The sequence below is a fragment of the Gigantopelta aegis genome, chromosome 11 (genome assembly GCF_016097555.1).
Source record: "Gigantopelta aegis isolate Gae_Host chromosome 11, Gae_host_genome, whole genome shotgun sequence".
Lineage (NCBI taxonomy): Eukaryota > Metazoa > Mollusca > Gastropoda > Neomphalida > Peltospiridae > Gigantopelta > Gigantopelta aegis.
The window spans coordinates 12,207,117-12,216,495 of NC_054709.1; the positions used below are offsets into that span (position 1 = coordinate 12,207,117).

The window sequence follows — 9,379 nt, forward strand, 5'->3', positions numbered from 1 at the left end:
TTCTCAGTTGTTTTAGAATTCAACATTTCTCTAAGATGATTTTTGCCTCTGTCTGATAGCTTTACGAACCTTTTCCCGAGCAATGCAATAAGAATCCAGGTTATTCCCGGTATATCCTCTCGAGGGTCTTGTTTTGCTCTTTGATTGCATCTTAAGCCAGTGGATGTGAAAGAGCCACTTGCAGGATGAAAGTATGTGCGACTTTTGTCATTAAATAATAGACAGACTGGATGTGAAGACAGACAGGGATTAGAGGATGTGAAACAGTCTGGGATTACTCTCCCCGGCCACTCCGTCCACTCTCTTGTCCATTCCGTCCACTCTCTTGTCCACTCCGTCCACTCTCTTGTCCACTCCGTCTTGTCCACTACGTCTTGGCCACTGTCCTGTCCACTCCGTCCACTCTCTTGTCCAATCCGTCCACTCTCTTGTCCACTCCGTCTTGTCCACTACGTCTTGGCCACTGTCCTGTCCACTCCGTCCACTCTCTTGTCCATTCCGTCCACTCTTGTCCACTCCGTCTTGTGCACTGTCCTGTCCACTCCGTCCACTCTCTTGTCCACTCCTTCGTGTCCACTCATTCCATCCTCGTGTCCACTTCGTCCACTCTCTTGTCCACTCCGTCCAAGCTCTTGTCCACTCCGTCCACTCTTCTGTCCACTCGGTCCAGTCTCTTGTCCACTCTTTTGTCCACTCCATCCACTCTTTTGTCCACTCTGCATATTATATTTTCAAATGCGCACACTCGTCGTCAACTTTGCCCTCTCTCGTGTCCACCCTATCCACTCGTTTTTAATTGAGTATGAAACAACACTGGACATTGAAACTCTCTATACCGTAGTTTAGTTATGTCCTTCATAAATTATCCTCTCCTTTTTTTCTTTTTCTTTGATCGAAAGCAAATTAGTTACACGATCGTTGACACTGCATCAATATTTTCAATTTCAGACTCGCAGTTAATAATGACACAATTTTCTCATCAAACATTTTTTTATTAATCAGTGAAACTATCCACTCGTGCGTTCTGCGGTAATTCGCCGCAGATTAATGGAATTGGTGGCCTCTGGCTTGTTGCGGTCAAGCCACCTGGCTCAGGGGTCCGCGAGCCATGCTGATTAACAACTCGTGACATGCTTTAATAAAGCAATCAACGTGAAGACATGCTAACAGTTTATTGTGCCCCGCAGTCGCTCAGGACCGACTAAAGGTAATTCACGGAGAAGGGATTTCAGACGGATGTAAGAAGAAGAAGAAAAACAAATCAAAGAAACGTATAGTAGAGGAAAACTCTATTAACGTGGCCATACCCTACAAAAGAAGTTCGGGATAGAAGTTCTGGCACCTTTTTTTTTTTGGCAGTCCGTCTAAATTGCTCCAATCACCCTCAACTTTGGATGAGCAGTCAAATTTTTTGTTTGGCCTTAATTTTAACCGGACTTGGTTATTCTCAACTTTTCAAAAAATTTCCAAATTCCGCCCACCTCAAACTTACCCTCCTCCCTCCTGCCCCGGAATTGGTCACTGGCGAAGTCAGAGGCAAAGTCCGGGGTGGGCGTGCTGGGTGGGCGTGCCTGAAACTTCATTGGATGTGGGCACGTTAATACAGTTCCCATTCCCACATCTATGCCGAGTCTGGTCTCTGCTATGACCAGGGACCTGACACGGGACAGAAAAGTATTTAATTGATACGTATAGTAGAGGACAGTCTATAGGTAGTACTAAACTAAATAACTTCCGGCTGGGTCAAAGTTCGAGGTGCACCGAACTTTTGATAGAGACGTGAACACCACAAGTCCTGTGATTGGTGATAAATGAGTGTGTTGGTTGTAAAAAAAAATTTCATCTGGGCAAACAATATATGCAATTTTATTTCATCTAGTACCACTGTGTCAAGTAGCCTTGTATTTGAAACATGTATGGGTACAAGTGTAAAAAGTACTCGAATTTTGTGCGGAACTAGGGTAGTCATAGACGCTACCCCTTATCTCAGAAATGAGCAACTTGACCCCCCCTCCCCATTTTTTTCTGATTCACTTTAAGGGTAATGGGTGATAATATTTATATCCGTGGCGTTTATTTCGATTGATACGCTGCAGATAGGAGTTTTAGTCACATATGTTACTATTGTCGTCTATGGGATTTGATTTGATAGTATGCACTCTAAAAGGCTCTGTGGCGATTTCTCCAGGAACTTATTATGAAGACGGTCTTCATATCTCTAAAGAGTACTAAAACACATTTAGTAGGGTACAACCTCTTAAAAGTGTAGGAAATGGCCACTAGGGGGCGTTTTACAACTTGGCCGCTTCCGCGACTTAATTCATTCTACTTCAGTAACGGAAAGACGTACAACAGATTTCAATATATCGATTTCTGAGTTTTTGAGGATTGCGAGTCCGATTTTTTCTAGTTATTTACTGATTATTATTAAGAGTGATTACAGTCGTTTGCTGATAACATGTTATTTTGTCATTTACATGGTTAATAAAATTTACACACGTAAAAGTTGCATGCCCCTGTTTCAACCGTGGAAATTGACATCACGTTTAGTTAAAGGCGTATTGTCACAGACCACTGACCTATTTAATGGCCTAACAAAGTATTACCTGAACAAATATAATTTGATTTGTCCCTAAATGTACTTTATTGAACCATCTTCATAACCACCATTTATTAATGATATTTTGTAAAAATAATTGAATTATGGCAATGATCCATTATTCAAAAACTAAAATTGCCCAGAGGGTTGACATGGATTTCACTCCATCATGATTCAGTTAAGGTGATGCGATAGCTAGATTTGGTTTCCAACAATTAGTGTAATTTTTATTTAGTATCCATTTTTAGAGAAATGAGGTCCTTAAATCCGTGACAGTAGGCCTTTAATCTACAAGCCTGTAACACAACTGGATAAAGTTACAAAAGAGTGAAACAAAAATCTGTGACATTGAAACGGGGAAATCTATCTCATGGTCCATTCCTTGACGTGGTGAGGTAGCTTGCATGTCTCAATGACTCGGAAAGCTATGCCAGCTGGAGCATCAGCTCCAGGTAAGGTCACCCAAGTTGGACTGGTCAAAGTGTAGAGACTAGACTAATATGGACCGGACAAACAGAGGACGTGAGTCAAGAAAGACAACTGTCTAGGAGAAGCAGCTTGCATGTCTCAATGACTCGGAAAGCTATGCCAGCTGGAGCATCAGCTCCAGGTAGGGTCACCCAAGTTGGACTGGTCAAAGGGTAGAGACTAGACTAATATGGACCGGACAAACAGAGGACGTGAGTCAAGAAAGACAACTGTTTAGGAGAAGCAAACTCCAAAATCAAAACTGGGCTGAAGAGGCTGAGAATCCTAGTAAGAAAACTCTCCTAGGAGAAGGAAAACTCCAAACTCCAAACTGAGCTGGAGAGGCTCAGAATCCTAGTACGCAAACTCTCCTAGGAGAAGGAAAACTCCAAACTCAAACCAAGTCCACTGAGTACAGAAGCTATGCATAATCAGTAGCGTGGAAACCGAAAGGAAATGTTTGTACATGCACGAAGCTCTATGATTCCTGAGTTTGCTGCAGATTTTAAAGATGTTATCGACTAACAGAGACGTTTTAACGATTATAATTACATATACAATATATTTTTCTGCATAAAGTATTAGTGGCTGTATATTAAACGGTTTCTAATCGTTCTAATATTTGTATTAGGTTAATTTTATTTTATTTCCTAAAATAAGTTTTTTTCATACGTACGAAATTATTTGAAGACAGTATCCAGTTTGGGCTTCATACAAATATTAAGACGACCAGAAACACATTGAATATACAGACACTGATATTCTAAACAAGAACATATATTTAATATATAAGTTTAATCGTAGAAATATGTTATTAGTCAGAAACATCTTACAATGCAGCAAACTTGGGAATGTCCCTTTAGATGTACATGTTATTGGCTTGTACAGACGCTACAAGAAGACATCCGACTCCTCTATTCTGTAGTTTTGCAGGATGAATAAAATAACCGGTTTCTGTTTTAAGGTGTCGGCTTTATCCTGCGAAGGTTAGAATGGCGTCTGTCCGGAGACATTTTTACATTCGCAGAATAAATTTGATATCTTAAGACAATAACCAGTTATTCTCTATATATGTGTAATTTGTAAAAGCATTGGTAAACATATAAATACAACAGACAGCGTTTTTTTACTATAAAAGCATATAGCTGGTTTATTTATATGTTAACCAATGTTTTCATATTTCGCACATAAAAATGTAACATTTTTGTTTATACCAAAATAGATTTCCTTTCCTTTTTACGTCAAGCTAACTTGGAATTATTGACCAAAACTCTCATAATATTGGCTGATACGTGGTAAGGACATTGTGACATTTTGTCTAGTGTGTGAGAGAAGAAAGGAAAGGCATGTTTGTTTAACAACACCCCGCCACATTGATATCAAGTGACCGGCCTCAGTGGCGCAGTAGTTAAACCATCGGTCTACAGGCTGGTAGGTACAGGATTCGCAGCCCAGTACCGGCTCCCACCCAGAGCGAGTTTTAACGACTCAACTGAGTCGTTAAAACTCGCTCTGGGTGGGAGCCGGTACCGGTTTTGTTCCGTGATGCATCGTATTTAAATATAGCCTCCAAATATCTTCCGTAAAACACAAAACAAAATTGGAATGTGCCCCCAAGAGTCTCCTGACATCACAACCCTGATGAAATAACTTCCGTGTCAAAATGATATGGCGTTGTTTAAAATCTGCATACAATGATCATGCCCTAAGGTGTCTTAGAAGTTGTGACTTGTAGACACCAATGGATTGAGCTAAAGATGACGTACAAGGAAAATTGACTTTTGTAAGGAAGGAAGGAAATGTTTTATTTAACGACGCACTGAACACATTTTATTTACGGTTATATGGCGTCGGACATATGGTTAAGGACCACACAGATATTGAGAAAGGACACCACCGGCTGTCGCCACTTCATGGGTTACTTTTTTTTTTCGATTAGCAGCAAGGGATATTTTATATGCACCATCCCACAGACAGGATAGTACATACCACGGCCTTTCTTACACCATTTGTGGAGCACTGGCTGGAACGAGAAATAGCCCAATGGGCCCACCTACGGGAATCGATCCTAGATCGATCGCGCAACAGGCGAGCGCTGTACCACTGAGCTGTGTCCTGCCCCTGACTAATGGAAAGTCATCCCCTTTGTCACACAATTTAGGTTGGAGACCAGTGTCGCTTTGAATCTCTAAATATAGATCGAGATAGGAAACTGATTTAATACGTTCAGATGTTTCTTTTATTTGTAACTCTCGTGGGTAAATCAATAGATGGTAATCTGTTATGTTGCTCAGTAATATTGAATGATATAAGATATATCATCAATATAGCGGTAGGTAAAGTCAGATTCCTTTGTTTTGATTTAACAGGATTAGTCAGAAAATCTTATTCATATATATATAAAGAAACAAATCGGCGAGTAGTGGAGCACAGTCGATGCAAGTTAAGGGTTAATTTATACACGCATGGCAGGTGAGACAAAACGTATAAAATCAGTTCTTTGAATTGTTGGCTTAGATATGTGTGAGACAAAACGTATAAAATCAGTTCTTTGAATTATTGGCTTAGATATGTGTGAAACAAAACGTATAAAATCAGTTGTTTAAATTGTTGGCTTAGATATGTGTGAGACAAAACGTATAAAATCAGTTGTTTAAATTGTTGGCTTAGATATGTGTGAGACAAAACGTATAAAATCAGTTGTTTAAATTGTTGGCTTAGATATGTGTGAGACAAAACGTATAAAATCAGTTGTTTAAATTGTTGGCTTAGATATGTGTGAGACAAAACGTATAAAATCAGTTCTTTGAATTGTTGGCTTAGATATGTGTGAGACAAAACGTATAAAATCAGTTCTTTGAATTATTGGCTTAGATATGTGTGAAACAAAACGTATAAAATCAGTTGTTTAAATTGTTGGCTTAGATATGTGTGAGACAAAACGTATAAAATCAGTTGTTTAAATTGTTGGCTTAGATATGTGTGAGACAAAACGTATAAAATCAGTTGTTTGAATTAGTAACTTAGATACCGCTAAGAGGAAAGTCAACTGTTTCGGGTATTACAATAAATATTTGTATAATAGAAAATGCACAAGATCTGTTACAGTCATTACAACATAACGTCATCGCCGATTCACACAGTTTGCGGACGATTTTTGTTTTTCATACCCCGATGAACGTAAACGAAATAACAGACAATCTTTGAAAATATGCATACATCTTAACGACAAAACCGTAATACATGATCAGGGCCGTATCTTCGCACAATGCAGAGTCGAATGGGCATTTGGTAAAATAGTGGTTGATTCTATGAACCCCTGCGCGTGCTGTAACCTCACCGTGGTGCAGGGGTGTAACATTCTCTTTGAGAATGGCCAATACAGCACAAATTGAAGTTTAGAGTAAAATTCGGTGTCCGTAAAATTCTGTGATATTTGTATTTGTATTTTTGGCACAGTTCTTTACACTGTTTTTGTTTAAACCTTGAATTTTTATATTGATGTTGATCATCACTTTATTTATTTGCATTACCATAGTTTGACACCCAATAGCCGATGTATTTTTCGTGCTGGGGTGTCGTTAAACATTCATTCATTCATTCATTCATGATTCTATGAATCTCTATCTAGGAGGACAGCCACTCCACAGGAGATCCTTTACTGAAGAGTTCATCCTTTTTGCACCGCCAAAAAGAAGATTGCCATTGCCAGACTAGTTTACTAAATCGGAATTAGAGTGAATGAATGTTTAACGACACTCCAGCACAAAAATACACATCGGAGTTAGAACTGGACAAAGCTCACATAACATAAGATACATAAATCTGTTGTTTAAAATATTAACTAAGCTATTTGAAACAGAAAATGAATAAAATCCACTATTGGAATTATAGCTTAAGTATTTATAGTAGAACGTGTTTAGAATTAACTGTTGGAACTATTAGCTCATATATATATATATATATATATATATATATATATATATATATAATTAAACAACTCCACTTGTCTTAAAGATACATACATATTTACAGTTGAATAAAGTAAAAAGTTGTTTTATTTAACGATGCCGCTAGAGCACATTGATTTTTTATCTTATCATCGGCTATTGGACGTCAAACATATGGTCATTCTGACACTGTTTTTAGAGGAAACCTGCTGTCGCCACATAGGCTACTCTTTTTACGACAGGCAGCAAGGGATCTTTTATTTGCGCTTCCCACAGGCAGGATAGCACAAACCATGGCCTTTGTTGAACCAGTTATGGATCACTGGTCGGTGCAAGTGGTTTACACCTACCCATTGAGGCTTGCGGAGCACTCACTCAGGGTTTGGAGTCGGTATCTGGATTAAAAATCCCATGCCTCGACTGGGATCCGAACCCAGTACCTACCAGCCTGTAGACCGATGGCCTGCCACGACGCCACCGAGGCCGGTACAGTTGAATAGGCTCGTCAGTATAGTTCAATAAAAAAAAATGTAACGTCATTTACAACGGGTGAAATGTAGAGTATATATATATATATAAATAAAAATATATATATATTCCTTCTACACCGTTGTGCAATGACCCGAGTGTAAAACTAACTCAAACAACATACAGCTGTTTCACCCAGTGACACGCAAGACAACATAAACCTGTTCTGTATATCATTTAAATGTCAATCACTTTGTTTCAACAATTATACTTACGTTTTGCTTGTTTCAATGTCCTCTCAATAACCTTTGTTGGGATTCCATAATGTATTTCCGTTTCCGTGAACAAGAATTACTTGGACTTTACAACAGATCGTCGCCTGGAAAATGTCCAAGCTTAAAGCGAATATGAATTTAACATCAGTAACCTTAGAAAGGTTAACAAATACGTATATTTTAATTCTGATTTCATTATTCCAATATATATATTTTTAGTATTCCAATCTATATATATCCAGTATATATAATTCAGTATATATATTTCAGTATTCCGGTGTGTATATATTTCAGTATTCCAAAATATTTCAGAATTCCAATGTATACTAGTATATTTCAGTTTTCAAGTATATGTGTATATATATTTCAGGTTTCCAGTATTTGTTTTTCGATAATTCAGTACCCCATTTACGATTCTGATTACGGACAGGGTCTCTACAGAATTGGTATGAAGAGAACTAAGCGTGAAACTCGCAGAAAGTAATATCCCGAGAGAGAAACTCGCACAGTGCTTTTGTCAAACAGAGAACTAGTTCTTACACATCTGAGAAGGCCGCCGGCGAAAACAGGCACTAACTGTGTGGCACGCGTAGGAATCGATGTTTCTGTGACACGCCGTCGCACGCACTCTGTATTCCCGATTCTGTCCGCTATGACCGCTTTGCCGTCTCGGCGAGTTCTCTCCTATCTTTCTCTCTCTCTACAGTCGCCGGTGATTTTTCAACAGAGAGCTTTGCTGCCTCTGCGAGTTCCTCCCTTCTTTGTAGCGCTCCACAGCCTCCGCCGGTAAGAGCCACCAGAGAATCTACTGTTCGACTAAAACCTACAGATTATTAACTTCTGCGGCATTAAAGCGTAGACGGCGCTACGCTGGCGGTGCATTTATAGCAGGTGCTAGCTCGAGTCACCTCTAGTCCTCCCCTTATTGATATGTTGTAGGGAAGGGCTAAAGAGGACTGTGTGTAATATTTCGGCAATCGTCGACGACCAGATGATATCAATAAGGGAAGATCTAGAGGTGACTCGAGCTAAGCAGGTGCGTGTGCAGTGGGAGGGCTTCGGGGGCCGAAACACCTCCATTCTTTGGTTGTTTGGGGTGGGGGTTTTTCAAAATATTTTCCAGGGAGCATGACTCGACCCATCTATAAACTTCGCTCACCAGTCTAGTCCTTTCCTGCTAAAATTTCTGCAAACGCGCCTCTATACTGCCCTTCCCAATGGCGTAGCCAAGATTTACTCTGGTGGGTTCCGAAACTGTCTTTATTACCGAGTCAAACGGTAGAAATCTTATCGTTAGGCGAGGAAGTGAATTTCTGTATCGTTAGTTTCATTATTAACTACTGCATAGGTCGTAGTTAATAATGTATCTAGCGGTACAGAAAATCGCAGCTAGTAATTTAGTCAAATTAATGTACACTTCCGTTCGTACACAGTGATATATACACAAACACATGCATATTAATTGCAAATATCAAAACTTTATGAAGATGTCGTTTTAACGAGATTGATCAATGAGCTCCCTTTTCTTGGTCTCCCCAAGACGTGGTCGTAAGTATTTCTTTTGAGCACACAAAAAAAGAGTACATTTTCTTTTCTGTAAAAGGAGATTGCACACAATC

The 9,379-nt window shown here is 39.3% G+C and overlaps 1 protein-coding gene across 1 annotated transcript in view; it reads right to left on the reverse strand.

Moving 5' to 3' along the window:
* The window catches only part of LOC121384966 (neuropeptide S receptor-like), a 39,650-nt gene extending 31,619 nt beyond the window's left edge, over positions 1-8,031 (reverse strand). Inside the window, exon 1 of the mRNA XM_041515462.1 lies at positions 7,761-8,031. The gene's annotated coding sequence lies outside the window, so the exon portion shown is untranslated. The remainder of the gene's footprint in view (positions 1-7,760) is intronic.
* Positions 8,032-9,379: the final 1,348 nt, after the last annotated feature.